The sequence below is a fragment of the Crotalus tigris genome, unplaced genomic scaffold (genome assembly GCF_016545835.1).
Source record: "Crotalus tigris isolate CLP2741 ecotype Arizona unplaced genomic scaffold, ASM1654583v1 scf7180000024347.1601321, whole genome shotgun sequence".
Taxonomy (NCBI): Eukaryota; Metazoa; Chordata; class Lepidosauria; order Squamata; family Viperidae; genus Crotalus; species Crotalus tigris.
Genome location: NW_024100516.1, coordinates 1,491,668 through 1,505,919, shown reverse-complemented (window position 1 = coordinate 1,505,919; position 14,252 = coordinate 1,491,668). Strand labels below are relative to the sequence as shown.

General features: G+C 47.8%; 1 protein-coding gene across 1 annotated transcript in view; it reads left to right on the top strand.

Moving 5' to 3' along the window:
• Positions 1-14,252, top strand: part of STK35 (serine/threonine kinase 35) — a 34,401-nt gene that overhangs the window by 1,368 nt on the left and 18,781 nt on the right. The window lies entirely within an intron of this gene.

Sequence of the window (14,252 nt, the reverse complement as noted above, 5' to 3'; positions counted from 1 at the left end):
GAGGAGGAAAAGGACGGTGGGGTCCTGGGTGCTCTCTGAGCTGGGTGGTTCCCTTGCAGACGTTTCGGGGCCTGGCTAGGGAACAGCATCGGGGAGGGGGAGGACTGTGGGGTCCTTGGGGGTCTCTCTGAGCTGGGTGGTTTTTTTGCAGACGTTTCGGGGCCCGGCTAGGGAACAGCATCGGTGGGGGGGAGGAGGAGGAGGACTGTGGGGTCCTTGAGGGTCTTTCTGAGCTGGGTGGCTCCCTTGCAGATGTTTCGGGGCCCGGCTAGGGAACAGCATTGGGGGAGGGGGAGGAGGAGGACTGTGGGGTCCTTGGGGGTCTCTGAGCTGGGTGACTCTTTTGCAGACGTTTCAGGGCCCGGCTAGGGAACAGCATCAGGGGAGGAGGAGGACTGTGGGGTCCTTGGGGGTCTCTGAGCTGGGTTGCTCCCTTGCAGACGTTTCGGGGCCCGGCTAGGGAACACATGAGGGGGGAGGAGGAGGAGGACTGTGGGGTCCTTGGGGTCTCTGAGCTGGTGGCTCTATTGCAGACGTTTTGGGGCCCGGGTAGGGAACAGCGTTAGGAGGAGGAAGAGGAGGAGGAAAAGGACGGTGGGGTCCTGGGTGCTCTCTGAGCTGGGTGGTTCCCTTGCAGACGTTTCGGGGCCTGGCTAGGGAACAGCATCGGGGAGGGGGAGGACTGTGGGGTCCTTGGGGGTCTCTCTGAGCTGGGTGGTTTTTTTGCAGACGTTTCGGGGCCCGGCTAGGGAACAGCATCAGGGGGAGGAGGAGGACTATGGGGTCCTTGAGGGTCTTTCTGAGCTGGGTGGCTCCCTTGCAGATGTTTCGGGGCCCGGCTAGGGAACAGCATTGGGGGAGGGGGAGGAGGAGGACTGTGGGGTCCTTGGGGGTCTCTGAGCTGGGTGACTCTTTTGCAGACGTTTCAGGGCCCGGCTAGGGAACAGCATCAGGGGAGGAGGAGGACTGTGGGGTCCTTGGGGGTCTCTGAGCTGGGTTGCTCCCTTGCAGACGTTTCGGGGCCCGGCTAGGGAACAGCATGAGGGGGGAGGAGGAGGAGGACTGTGGGGTCCTTGAGGGTCTTTCTGAGCTGGGTGGCTCCCTTGCAGACGTTTCGGGGCCCGGCTAGGGAACAACATCAGGAGGAGGAGGAAGAAAAGGACTGTGGGGTCCTTGGGGGTCTCTGAGCTGGTGGCTCTATTGCAGACGTTTTGGGGCCCGGGTAGGGAACAGCGTTAGGGCAAGGAGGAAGAGGAGGAGGAAAAGGACGGTGGGGTCCTGGGTGCTCTCTGAGCTGGGTGGTTCCCTTGCAGACGTTTCGGGGCCCGGCTAGGGAACAGCATCAGGAGGAGGGGGAGGAGGAGCACTGTGGGGTCCTTGGGGGTCTCTGAGCTGGGTGACTCTTTTGCAGACGTTTCAGGGCCCAGCTAGGGAACAGCATCAGGGGAGGAGGAGGACTGTGGGGTCCTTGGGGGCCTCTCTGAGCTGGGTGGCTCTCTTGCAGACGTTTTGGGGCCCGGCTAGGGAACAGCGTTAGGACAAGGAGGAAGAGGAGGAGGAAAAGGATGGTGGGGTCCTGGGTGCTCTCTGACTGGGTGGTTCCCTTGCAGACGTTTCGGGGGCCCGGCTAGGGAACAGCATCAATACTAGAAAGGTGGGGGGGATGGAGGGAGGAGGACTGTGGGGTCCTTGGGGGTCTCTCTGAGCTGGGTGGCTCTCTTGCAGACGTTTCAGGGTCCTGCTAGGGAACAGCATCAGGGAGGAGGAGGAGGACTTGGGGGTCTCTGAGCTCAGTGCTCTCTTGCAGACGTTTCGGGACTTGGCTAGGGAACAGCATCAGGGCTAGGAGGAGGAGGAAAAGGACTGTGGGGTCCTTGGGGGTCTGAGCTGGGTGGCTCTCTTGCAGACGTTTCGGGGCCCGGCTAGGGAACAGCGTTAGGGCTAGAAGGAGGAGGAGGAAGACTGGGGTCCTGGGTGCTCTCTGAGCTGGGTGGTTTTTTTGCAGACGTTTCAGGGCCCAGGTAGGGAACAGCATCAGGAGGAGGAGGAGGAGGAGGAAAAGGATTGTGGGGTCCTTGGGGACTCTCTGAGGTGGGTAGTTCCCTTGCAGACGTTTCGGGGCCCGGCTACGGAACAGCGTTAGGGCTAGAAGGAGGAGGAGGAAGACTGGGGTCCTGGGTGCTCTCTGAGCTGGGTGGTTTTTTTGCAGACGTTTCAGGGCCCAGCTAAGGAACAGCATCAGGGCTAGGAGAAGTGAGAGGAGGAAAAGGACTGTGGGGTCCTTGGGGGCTCTCTGAGCTGAGTGGTTTTTTTGCAGATGTTTCGGGACCTAACTAGGTAACAGCATCAATACTAGAAGGTTGGGGGGGGTTGGAGGAAGGAGGAGGAGGACTGTGGGGTCCTTGGGGGTCTCTCTGAGCTGGGTGGCTCCCTTGCAGACGTTTCGGGACCTAACTAGGGAACAGCATCAGGGTGAGGAGGAGGAGGAGGACTTGGGGGTCTCTCTGAGCTGGGTGGCTCCCTTGCAGACGTTTCGGGACCTAACTAGGGAACAGCATCAGGGTGAGGAGGAGGAGGAGGACTTGGGGGTCTCTGAGCTGGGTGGCTCTCTTGCAGACGTTTCGGGACCTGGCTAGGGAACAGCATCAGGGCGAGGAGGAGGAAAAGGACGGTGGGGTCCTTGGGGGTCTCTGAGCTGGGTGGGGTTTTTTGCAGACATTTCGGGACCTAACTAGGGAACAGCATCATTGCTAAAAGGGAGTGAGATTGGAGGAAGGAGGAGGAGGAGGAAAAAGATTGAGGGGTTCATGGTGCTTTCTGAGCTTGGTGGTTTTCCTGCAGACGGTGTATTACCCAACTAGGTAATACCAATGCTAGAAGGGAGTGGGGAGGGGGAGGACTGTGGGGTCCTTGGTGCACTCTGAGCTTGGTGCTTTTCTTGCAAACATTCCGGACCCAATTAGGTAACATCATCAGTGCGAGAAGGGAGTGGGGTAAGCAGGGAGGAGTAGGAGGAAAGGGACTGTGGCATCCGTTGGAGGCTCTCTGAGCTTGGTGGTTCTCTTGCATACGTTTCATGACCCACAGATGAAACTTTGGCAGTTATGTGCCTCGGCATTTCAACTTGAGTAAGGAGGGAGGTGTTACTTTCAAGTGGGTTAGATGGAGAAACGAAACTTTTACAATTTAGCTGAAGACCCGGGAGAGCCTGAAGCCTTGTCAAGGACACCAAAAGAGGTGTGGATTTGAAGCAGATTGTTCCCATAACAAAGTGAACCTGTTTATATGGACTACGGCAGGGCTTTTAAACCAGTGGTACGGGTACCACTTGTGGTACATTGGCACCTGGCAGGTGCTACACGACCATCCTAGAAAAATGGTAGCGGAGGAGGGGAATGAGTTGAACTGGTGGAAGCACCGCACAAGCTTGAGCGAGAGACGGCTGGAGCTGCAGGGCTGTCAGGGCTCAGCGGAAGCCCCAGGATCAGCGCCAGGCTCCAGCTGAAGCTCGGCACTGATTCTGGCACTTCTGCTGAGCCCAGAAGAAGCGCCATTCAGCTGGAATGTTGCAGCCTCTCCAGGGTCTTGTGATTTACGTTCAGATGCTTGGCAACTGATTCCTATTTATGACGGTCACATTGTCCCAGAGTCATGTGAAGTAACCAAAACCTGCTGCAACCACCCAGCAGACGGGGGGGGGGAGAATAAAAACCAAACACCTCCCCCCCCCCCGCTGCCAATCCTCAACAGAAATGCTCACAACAATGAAAACCTCAGAGAGGAGGGAGAGCGCCACCAGGTGGGCAAGTAGGTGTCTTGCTCGGCTGTGGCTTGGGGGGCACTTTTTTCAGAGCCATTGTAACTTCGAACAGTCACTAAGCAAACTGTTGTAAGTCGAGGACTACCTGTACTTCATCACTTTTTTTTTGTCAAGTTTTTGACACCTCGCTAGGCGACTGGTGGTCCTCGGATGTTGCCATATCCTAAAAGTGATACAATGGGAGCCCTGGACTACGGAAGACGTTGGGGGTTTGGCTGGGAAAATGATTAACTCTATGACAGGGGTCTTCAAACGTGGCCCTTTTCTGACTTGTGGACTTCAACTCCCAGAATTCCTCAGCCGGCGTGCACGCTGGCTGAGGAATTCTGGGAGTTGAAGTCCACAAGTCGGAAAAGGGCCACATTTGAAGACCCCTGCTCTATGAATTGGGGTTGGAACCTCAGAGTTAAGCTTTGCTTCGACCTCAGTGCATTCAATAAAAAGAGTAAGATGGAACGAACCTGGAGTTTTATTTTGGATTCTTGAGCTGGATGTTAGCAGTAATCTCATCAGTGCTAGAAAGGAATGGGGTGTTGGTGGGGGAGGGGGAGGACAACTTTGGGTCCTTGGTGGTCTCTGAGCTTGGGGTTTCTCTTGCAAACGTTTCATGACCCACTAGATATCTTTGGTGCTAGAAAGGAGTGGGGTTGCATGGAGGAGGAGAAAGACTGTGGATTCTCGGTGTGTTCTCTGAGCATGGTGACTCTCTTGCAGACATTTCATGACCCAGCTAGGTAAGGGAAGAACCCAAGCCCCAGCAGCCTAGCTAGGTTAGAGGGGTATATGGGGGGGGGGACAAGCAAACAGGTGTACAAGTGCCCCAGCTATGCAGAAATAGGGATGGATGCACTTGGAAGAAGCAGACAAGTCCTTAAGCATTGCTAATTGAAGAGAGAGGTACAGTGTTGTCATCCCGCTGTGAATTATTTTTCCCCTCAGCCCTGTGAGGTGGGTTGGGCTGAGAGAGGGGGGGGGGAGAAGGCCTTCATGCCTAAGGCAGGACCCGAACTCATGATCTGCGTGTAGTCTGGTATCTTAACCAGGCAAACTTGCTCTCTCTCTCTTAGGAGGCCAAGGGAACAAACCTAGCTAAATTGGAGGAATAAAGATTTTTTTTAGAGGGGGTGGGTGGGTGAGAGACAGCCAACACATGTAGAAGTGCCCCTACTCTTCAGAAAAGTGATGGGTTTACAAGGGGGGTGTCGCTGCTTGGAAGAAGCGGGTAAGTCCTAAACCAGTGCTTCTCAACCTTGACAATTTTAAGGCATGTGGACTTCAACTCCCAGAATTCCACAGCCAGCATTGCTGGCTGTGGAATTCTGGGAGTTGAAGTCCACATGCCTTAAAATTGTCAAGGTTGAGAAACCGAAGAGATAGTACTATCCCCCTGCAGTGAATATACTAATACTGTATTCCTATTTCTTACTTATCCCCACAACAGTGCTCCTTTGAGGGGCTTAGGCTGAGAAAGAGAGACTGACCCAAAGTCAATCCAGCTGACTAGAGCAGGACTTAAAATCTTCCCATTTCTAGGCCAGTTGTGCTGGCTGGGGGATTCTGGGAGTGGAGGCCCACGCATCTTCAAGAGGCCGTGGTTGAGTAACATAGGGCCTCTTTACAGTAGCATCTTTAGTGCGTGGAGTATATATGCAACATTGGTTTTTGTTGGCTCCGAATTTAGTGGCCCTCAAGGTGTAATTTTCAAAATGTAGTGAGAAGCTAAGTAATACCCTTAGATCAGGGGTCCCCAACCCCTGGGCCATAGCCCACAACCGGTCCGTGGCCTATTCGCAACCGGGCTGCGTGAGTGGCTGGCTGGTGCACACACACAGCCCCACATAGATAGATAGATAGATAGATAGATAGATAGATAGATAGATAGATAGATAGATAGATAGATAGATGATTGATTGATGATTGATTGATGATAGATAAATAGATAGATAATGATAGATAAATGATTGATTGTAGATAGATAGATAGATAGATGATTGATTGATGATAGATAGATAGATAATGATAGATAATGATAGATAAATGACTGATTGTAGATAGATAGATAGATGATTGATTGATGATAGATAGATAGATAGATATATGATTGATTGATGATAGATAGATAGATAGATAGATAGATAGATAGATAGATAGATAGATAGATAGATAGATAGATAGATAGATAAATGATTGATTGTAGATAGATAGATGGTAGGTAGGTAGATAGGTAGATAACCTTTATTGTATTTTTTTCCCTGTGGGCACAATGGCCCACATTAAAAATGAAATTTACTTGCTTCCTCTCAAAGTGAGCATTGCAGACCCCTGTGGCCCCATTCACACGAGTATTGCAGGCACTCAGGGCCTCATTTGCGCAAGTGTCACAGGTGCTCTCGGCCCCACTTGCGTGAGCAACGGGTGCTTATGCATGCACGCGCCTACCCCTCCCACAAAACCATTCTTTACCCCCTCTCCAGCTACCTAGCCGGAAAAGTTGGGGAACTCTGCCTTAGATAATATCTGAATAAGTCTTTGGATCCTGATAGTCCCCCGAGGCAAAAACATCTTAGGCTGCTCATTACCCATTTCTTGTTAGTCATGCCCTCCCAGAGGTAAGGACTGTTCTGGATGAAGAAATAGAAAGCTGTTGAGTCCCACCGTCGGTTCGCTCGGTGTAATGTTTATGTAGCACTGATAACGTTACCTAGTTTGGCAATGAAACGTCTGCAAGAAAACCCACCAAGCTCAGAGAGCGCCAAGGACCCCGTCATGTTTATTGACGATGTCATCACATCATTTTCAACTTCTAATGGCCACACAAAGTGTTCAACAGTTTGTCTCCAACTTGTCTTTTAGGTCACTTGACATCCGTGTTATTAGTTTAACAACTACGGCCAGAAAAATCATAAAATGGGGCCAAAATCATTTAGCTGCCTTGCTTAGCAACATAAATTTTGTGACCATAAGTCAAGGACTACCTGGACTTTGGATCAAGATTCTCCCTTTTTCATTATTTCAAGTTTTATTGGAACCTTGGATGGTCCTCTTTAAATCCAGGTAATCCTCGACTTACGGCAGTTCTTTTAGTGACTGTTGAAAATTACAACGGCATTGAAAAAGCGGCCGATGAGCTTTTTCCACAATTAGGTTGTAAGTTGAGGACTACCTGGATAAGTTTGCCAAATAACAAGGAAAGGCCCACGCTCTCCTCTGGCTTCCAGTAGCCAGTTTTCCCGCCGGTATTTTATTTCTCTATATTTAGTATAAATCTGCTTTTAACGAGGCATCCTGTAGACTCAAGTGAGCCTTACTGTTTAATGGAGAAGGGGGGGGTGGATATTGTGGAGAGGAAACCACATGGCTGTGCAGCGTGCCCGGTCACGGCATAACCAGGTGCGGGCTCGGCCTCACGCACGTCACACGTCACGCCGTGTGTGTTTTTGAGCAGAAGCGGCTTGTTATAAATAAGCCAGACCCCCCCCCTTTTTTTTTTTCACGTGTCTGCCAGCCTACTACAGATGTGGTTCAGCTAGGGAGATGTGCAAGAGCAAGCAGATGGGCAGCGAGCCTTGTGCCTCATTCATTTGTCGGGCATCAGCAGTCTTTGTGCTTCCAAGTTATATCATCTGTCATGTGGCTAATTGCTGGATGTAATCTCTTGGGCGCAACACGACAGGTCAACACAGAACAAGTGGTCACTGAGTGGAATTAATTCCACACGGTCCAGCTGGTCTAGAAAAAGGGGGGGTGCAGATCCCTTTGTTGTCAAACCGATTTAATCGACGGATTTTTGTCACACGTTTTTAAAAACAAGTTTTTTTATGGCAAGCGTGGAGTAGAACAATGAAAAAAGATTACACAAGCCAGAAGAGGGGGGAAATGCAAGAAAAAATATCTATAAAAAGAACTTTCCTCCCCCCCCCCCAGAAAGTGACTTCTCACAAGTATAAACAGTTCCCTGATCTCTTCACCTTCACTTAGCGAACAAAAATAAAAGAGTTTCATCCCTTAATCCACCTGTTCACAATAGGCAAAATCAAATAAGTCATGTCTTATTCGATCCGGTGAGCAGCCAAAGAGCCAAACAAAGCAGAACTGTCAAACAAAGGTGAAAACAAGCTGTGGATTAAAGGGAAGCCTGTGACATATAAAGGAAATCTGTACTCCTAAGCACATTTACTGGGAAGGATTCCCATTTTATGCCAGAAAGGCTATTTTTGCGTAGTAAGGTTCCAATGGGTATATGGCACCTTCTACCCACTGGAGCCTTATTACATAAAAATAATCTTTTGGGAGTATGTTTATATTGGATGGATATTCCAGTGTATCAATTAGCCCTCTATAATTGTGTTGGGCTACAATTGCCAGAATTTTCACAGTACATACCAATTTTCTCTGCTAGCTATTAGAAACTGACCAAGGAGAGAAGCAACCTAGAACTAAGGAGAAACTTCCTGACAGTGGGAACAATTAACCAGTGGAACAACCTGCCTCCAGAAGCGGTGAATGCTCCAACACTGGAAGTTTTTAAGAAGAGACTGGTCAGCCATTTGTCCAAAATGGTGTAGGGTTTCTTGCCTGAGCAGGGGGTTGGACTAGATGACCTCCAAGGTCCTTTCCAACTTATTACTATATTATTATTATTATCAATCATCGCACAGTCAGCCAGATGTTCAGACTGGATTTGGCATTTTGTCTACCTATCGAGTCCTTACCCAGGACCTGGATAGGCAGATGTGGATGTTTGATGGTATTACAGATATCGTCGCAGGATGGAAGCAGTTCCTAATAAGGCTGCCTTTTGCAATTGACTAATAGCGAATTTGTCAATGCCAATGGTGTTCAAGTGGTGCTCCAGTTGTTTTGGGATTGCACCCAAGGAGCCTATGACTATTGGTACTACCCTTGCTTGCTTTTGCCACAGTCTTTCTATTTCTATTTGTAGGTCTTTGTATTTTGTTATCTCTCCAGTTCTTTCTCTTCTATTCTGCTATCTCCAGGCACTGCCACATCCACTATCCAGACTTTTTTGTCTTTCTTATCGACAATTGTTAAGTCTGGGGTGTTATGTTGCAGGTGCTTGTCTGTTTGAATTCTGAAGTCCCAGAGCAGTTTAATTTAATCATTTTCTATGACTTTCTCTATTTTATGATCCCACCAGTTTTTGCTTACAGGCAAATGATATTTTTTGCAGATCTTCCACTGCACCATTGTTGCTACTTTGTCATGCCGCTGCTTGTAATCAGTCTGTGCAATCTTCTTGCAACAGCTTACCAAGTGGTCCACTGTTTCTTCAGCTTCTTTGCATAGGCGGCACTTACTGTCTGTTGCTGTCTTCTCAATTTTGACTTTGTATGCATTTGTCCTTAAGGCTTGGTCTTGTGCAGCCAGAATTAGTCCCTCGGTCTCTTTCTTCAATTTTCCTGCTCTTAGCCATTGTCAGGTTTTATTATTATCTGCTTTCCCAGCTATTTTTTTAATGTATTGGCCATGTAGTGCTTTGTCTTCCCATGCCTCTATTCTGTTCTTCATTTGGTCTTTCTTGTAGGCCAGTTTGGTCTCTCCAGTAGTTAGTAAGCCTTCCTGATATACTAATTTCAGTGCATCTTCATCATTCTTCTTCAGATATTCTTCCAAAGCCATTTTTTCTTCTTCAACCATCTGATGTACTTGTAGCATTCCACTCCCACCTATTTGCCTTGGTAGATAAAGTCTATCAATGTCACTGCATGGATGAAGGGCATGATTCATTGTCATTATTTTTCTGGTCTGCCTATCCATTGCTTTTAGTTCGGCTTGAGTCCAGTCCACTATTCCAGCTGTGTACCTAATGACTGGGATTGCCCAGGTGTTGATTGCCTTGATGGTATTTCCTCCATTGAGTTTGGATTTTAAGATCTTCTTCACTCTCTTGATGTATTCACCTCTAATCTTTTTCTTGACTTCAGTGTGCTCGATGTTGTCAGCTTGAAGGATACCCAAGTATTTGTAGTATTCTTCCTCATCCAGACTCTTAATGTTATTTTCGTGGGGCATCTTGATTCCTTCAGTTTTCACTATTTTTCCTTGTTTGATAGTAAGTGTGGCACATTTGTCCAAGCCAAACTCCATTACAATATCTTGCTATATATACGGACAGTGTTGAGCAGCGATTCTATTTCAGATGATGTTTTTCCATACAGCTTCAGATCATCCATGTAAAGGAGGTGGGATATTCTAGCAGATGTTTTTGATGTTTGATAGCCATGTCCTGAGTTATTCAGTATTGTTGACAGAGGAAACAGTGCAATAACAAATAGTAATGGTGATAATGAATCTCCTTGAACTATTCCTCTCTTGATATTAACCTCTCCCAGCCTCTCACCATTGATCTGCAACTGTGTCTTCCATTGTGCCATCGATCTTTGCACAAATTTTCTGATGTTTCTACTGACTCCTGTTATTTCTAGGCACTTTATTATCCAATCACGTGGCAGAGAGTCAAATGCCTTTTTGTAGTCAATCCATGCCACATTCAGGTTGGTCTTCCTTCTCTTGCAGTTTTCCAAGATCATTTTGTCTATTAGGAGTTGATCTTTTGTTCCTCTGCTATTGGGGCGGTTTCCTTTCTGCTCAGGTGGAAAGAGATTGTTTTCAACTAGATGCGGTTGTACTGCATCAGCTACCACACCAGTTAGTAATTTGAAAGTTGTTGGTAAGCAGGTAATTGGCCTGTAGTTACCTGGTGTTGCCCCTTTTGCTGGATTTTTCATTATTAGGTAGGTTTTCCCAGTTGTTAGCCACTTTTCAATTTCTCCTCCTTGTAGTATATTATTATTATTATTATTATTATTATTATTATTATTATTATTATTATTATTATTATTATTATTATATATCACAGTACATTTCAACAAGGGGAATCTGCTTAAACTTTTTTTTTTAATTTGTTATGCTTACAGCTATGATGTAGGTACAGGTAGTCCTCAACCTACGACCACATTCAAGCCCAACATTTCCGTTGTTAAGTGACTTTTCCCCCATTTGATGACCTTTCTTACCACCGTTCTTAAGTGAGTCACTGCCGTTGATAAGTTGTAACCCCGTTGTTAAGTGAATCTGGCCTCCCCATTGATTTTGCTTGGCAAAAGGTGATCACGTGACCTTGGGAAACCACGACGGTCATAAGTATGAACCCGTTGCCAGGCGTCTGATTTTTGACCACGTGGCCACAGGGAGGCCACAGAGATGGCAAGTGTGGAAAATGGCCATTAGTCACCTTTTTCCAGTGCCGTTGTTAACTTGGAACAGTCACTAAACCAGTGGTTCTCAACCTTTTTAATGCTGTGACCCCCCAACCGGTCGTAAGTCAAGGACTACTCAACCAGTCATATGTCGAGGACTACTCAACTGGTGCAGCACCGTTTGCAGAATGGGACTTTTGGTGGACTCAGCAGGGCAGAGACAGCCTGGACAATTCCAATTGGCTTTTGAAAGCCAATAGAATTAGACTCTGTTCAAGAGAGTCTATTCTATTGGCTTTCAAAAGCCAATAGAATAAAAGGGAGTAGCACAGCTAAGGAAAAGGGGGAAAAAATGGCGGACTGCATTGTTTGGCGACCCCCGTGAAATGGTCGTTCGACTCCAAATGGGGTCCCAACCCACAGGTTGAGAACCACTGCAGTAAACAAAGGATTGCAAGTCAAGGACAAACACTTCATTTAGTGACCGTTCCAAGTTAGATCAGCACTGGAAAAGTCACGTGGTTCTGCCTCTGAATCTTGACCAGGTGACTGGGGGAGGGATTTCTGCAACTGTCCTAGTGTGAAAAACAGTCGTAACTCGCTCTTCTCTGTGCTGTTATAACGTCAAATGAAGGGTTATAACTCAAGGCAACCTGAGTAAGATTTAGTGCAGTGGTCTTCAAACTTGGCCACTTTAAGACTTGTGGACTTCACCTCCCAAGATTCCTCAGCCTCAGGGCTAGCTGAGGAATCCTGGGAGTTGGAAGTCCACAAGTCTCAAAGTGGCCGAGCTTGAAGACTACTGCTCTAGGATGCCCCACCCCTATTCTAGAACAAAGAAGAATGGAGAAAAGATGTCGGATTGCTTGGCAGAAATTGGACGACAGAACCCTTTGCGTGTAGTGGTGAAGGTGCCCGACTAGAAACCAGGAGACTGAATTCTAGTTTTGCCTTAGGCGCGAAAGCAGCTTTAGGCCAATCGCTGATAGACGAGTTTGGGTTGTGCTGGCTGAGGAATTCTGGGAGTTGAAGTCCACAAGTCTTAAAAGTGGCCAGGTTTGAAGATGTTGTGCTTCCGTGCCAGCCTGTGCTCCCAACAGCGGAGTCTGAGGAATCGGAGGAGGAGGTGGAGGAGGCATTTGAAGGGCCATCCGGAGCAGAGGGAGGCTCTGATGAATTACAGGACTCACGGTTTGATGTAGAGCCTGGGCCCTCCAGTCGTGTTCCTGATGAAGCTCAGCTGTGTGAGGAGAAGGAGTCAGACTCGGAGGACTCACACCTGATGGACTTGCTAACTGATGCTCGCACACGTCGTCAATTAGCGAGAGTAAATCAGCAGCAGTCAATACGGCAACTCCAGAGTAAAAGGAGAAGGCAATGAGAGGCAACGTCTTGGGACTGCTGTATAAAAAGAGGAGGTGTGGGCGGTGCTGGTGGCTGAAGGCAACCGTTTGCAAAGTGCTTCTTGGAATCCTGGTCTGTTTGTCTTGCTTGTGACTACTCTTCTGTTTGCATTGTGTTTCCTGTGGATTATTTCCTTCCTTTGGACTTAAGTTTTGCTGTTTGTGTTTTGGACTATTTGACAGGTTTGTCACCCATATTAAAAGGGGTTTGTTTTGTTTAAAAGTCTTCAGCCTATTTTATCAAAAGGGGTTTGGTCCTTGTGCCTTTAACAAGGATGGCAATTGGCTGGGATAGAACAGAAGACCCCTGATTTAGTCGGTTGGAAACTAGCATTGTTCTCTCCTGGTTATTTACATATAGCAGGGCCCATATGGTAGTGCCAGTTAAACATCTGTCGAATTTGCCCAAACTCTTTACTTCATACAGGTTCAAACCTGCAAAAACCTGCCGTTGTTGAGTTCTAGAAAGAAATACTTAAGTGGCTAAGAGCAGTAAAACATCTGCCTCCTAACCCCATCTCTTGTAAATCACCTACAGTCTGAGGTGTATATATATATATATTTATGCAAAAGTGCCATCTGGTAGGGATCAATCTTTGGAGAGCCTTGCTGAAGCTGGAATAAACATTGGCATAGCTCCTTCTTTCTTTGAAAAGTCAGGATGGGGGTGGAACTACCCATAGTCCTCGACTTACGACTGCAAGCCCCCCCGTCCCCAAATTTGTGTTGCTACACAGGACATAGTCATCAGCCACATCCCCAGGGAAGCAGAATATGACCTTTGGGACATAATAGGATTAACCCACCACCCTCAGAATAACAGAAAGGCACACTCAGACTTCGGTCAAAGTTCATGCCACAGGAACAACTCCAAACAAAAGGCTCCAGAGCAGTGGTTCTCAACCTTTTTAATGCCACGACCCCCAACCGGTCATAAGTCAAGGACTTCTCAACCGGTCGTAAGTCGAGGACTTCTCAACTGGTGCAGCACCGTTTGCAGAGTGGGACTTTTGGCGGGCTCAGCAGGGCAGAGACAGCCTGGACAATTCCTATTGGCTTTTGAAAGCCAATAGAATTAGACTCTATTCAAGAGAGTCTATTCTATTGGCTTTCAAAAGCCAATAGAATAAAAGGGAGTAGTACAGCTAAGGGAAAGGGGGGGGGAAAATGGCGGACTGCGTTGTTTGGCGACCCCCATGAAATGGTCGTTCGACCCCAAATGGGGTCCCGGCCCACAGGTTGAGAACCACTGCTCCATAGGGTATAAAAACCCACCACTCCCATCTCCACAGCCACCTTTCTGTCTGGCTCTGCTCCTCAATAAACTGCAACCTTCTTTAAAAAGCAGTCTCCATTTTGCTTATTCCCAGCTTGGACTGGACCCCGATGAGGATTTTTCTTTCAACACGGCCAAAGACCTTTCTGTTTTGAATGCAGCCGTAGAATTTTTATAGTTTGACCCTGCCTTTCCTCCCCATGTTTGTTTGCCAGCAAAGATTAGGGAGAAATAGGATGAGAAGGAGCTTTAGGTGAGATCAAGTCCTTTGATCCTTCAGGCTTGTACTTCGCACCCAACGTGATCGTGTTTTCATTTTTCAACATGTTTTCTTTGTTGGATGTGGAAGCCAAGCCAAATTTTGACAGGGCCTTTAATTATCATAGTAATAGTCATGGTGACAGACATGTTTGTGCAAATAACCAGCATTTCTCACCATCCTTTATTGCAAAAACAATAAAAATAAAACCTCGATAGGTGTGTGTATGTGTGTGTGTGTGAGAGAGAGAGAGAGAGAGAGAAACATTTAGTTA